This window comes from Chlorocebus sabaeus, chromosome 15 (genome assembly GCF_047675955.1).
Source record: "Chlorocebus sabaeus isolate Y175 chromosome 15, mChlSab1.0.hap1, whole genome shotgun sequence".
NCBI classification, from domain to species: domain Eukaryota; kingdom Metazoa; phylum Chordata; class Mammalia; order Primates; family Cercopithecidae; genus Chlorocebus; species Chlorocebus sabaeus.
In genome coordinates, this window is record NC_132918.1 from 22,800,364 (window position 1) to 22,802,049 (window position 1,686).

Consider the following 1,686-nt stretch of genomic DNA (forward strand, 5'->3'; position numbering starts at 1 on the left):
TACATGGAATGGCTCATTTAAATAGTATTACTTTTTCTTTTCAAATAGAAGAACCAAGGCTCAGAAAACTTATATAACTTCCCAAGGTCATAGAGTTCTTTCTAAGTAACTAATTTGGTATAAAGAGTATTAGAAATATAAGGTCATATGATTTTTATCCTTAATTCTGTTAGTGATATCTGGTAGAAGTGATATCTAATAGGAATGCAAGATAAAGAATGAAATGTTACAGAGTTTAAACATTTTTCTAAAGTCCCTAGTCAATTACCAATCATTTCCTCTGTTCTTTTTTATTATTTAGTTTTAATTTCATAATCCAGCAAGGCATGGAAGAGAACAAGGAAAACAAGGCACCCAAAGGGAACTGCAGCAAGAGCACAAAGATTCAAGGATACTGCGAGCAAATGGGGTGCAGAGGTGCTTTCCTGAGCTACAGAAGGAATAATCTGGTGGTTAAGATAAAATATCAAACACAAGCCAAACTTATTAGAGTTGTCCACAGTCAGCAATGGTGATCTCCTTGCTGGTCTTGACATTCCTGGACCCAACGGGCTTCATGGCCTTGACAATATTCATGTCTTCTTTCACCTTGCCAAAGACCACATGCTTGCCATCCAAACACCCAGTTTTGGCAGTGCAGTTGAAAAACTGGAAACTGTTTGTGTTGGGTCCAGCATTTGCCATGGACAAGATGCCAGGACCTACAGGCTTTAGGATGAAGTTCTCATCATCAAATTTCTCCCCCTAGATGGACTTGCCACCGGTGCCATTATGGCATATGAAGTCACCACCTTGACTCATAACCCCTGGAATAATTCTGTGAAAGCAGAAATCCTTATAACCAAATCCTTTTTCTCCAGTGCTCAGAGCATGAAAGTTTTCTGGTGTCTTTGGAACCTTGTCTGCAAACAACTCGAAGGGGATGCCACCCAAGGGCTCACCGTCGACGGCCATGTCGAAGAACACGGTGGGGTTGACCATAGCTGACAGTACAGGGCTCCCGGCGGCAGCGGTGACTGCAAAGCCCATTTTTTCTGTTATTATACGAAAATATCAAGTTAATTGTTTGCATAAAGACAAAATGACTTTGTCATATTGATTTAAATGTAGTACAGTAAAGAAGTGTGAACATTTTGTATTCTTCATTGTAACTTAACTGCTTACTTTATTTGTGTTAAATTTCTTACGCCCTGTTCAACTCTAAAACCAATTAATGGCAACAGAAGTACTTTCTCTCTCTCTGTGAGTGTGTTTCTCCCTCTCTGTCTTTCTCTGTGCGTGTGTGTGTGTATGCGTGTGTGTGTGTGAGAGAGAGAGAGAGCGAGAGCAAGAGAGAGACAGAGAGGATGTAATTAAAATGCTGAAAATCTTATTTTAAGTCTAGAAGATTAGATGTAAGATTGTCTCTCTAAAATCAGAGCTAATAAAAGTGAGCAGATGTTTTAACTTACGTTATTTCAATTATTATCTCTTATTTCTAATACAGATCAAAATCCCCTTTCTAAAAACAAATGACTAATATACTCATTTTCACCAAGATGACCAATAAAATGTTGTTTTGCTATGGAATGTTTTTATTAGAAAATAAAGCAATCACGGTTTTAAAATTTCAGAAATCTGTGTGCTTCTGAGGAAGATACCTGTGGAGCAGTTTTGTGTATTTGCATGTGGATTCCTTGTTTATCA

General features: G+C 38.0%; 1 pseudogene; it reads right to left on the reverse strand.

Annotated features, from left to right (window-relative positions):
- Nucleotides 1–397: 397 nt before the first annotated feature.
- Nucleotides 398–1,029, reverse strand: LOC140713570 (peptidyl-prolyl cis-trans isomerase A pseudogene; annotated as a pseudogene).
- Between the last annotated feature and the right edge of the window lie 657 nt (nt 1,030–1,686).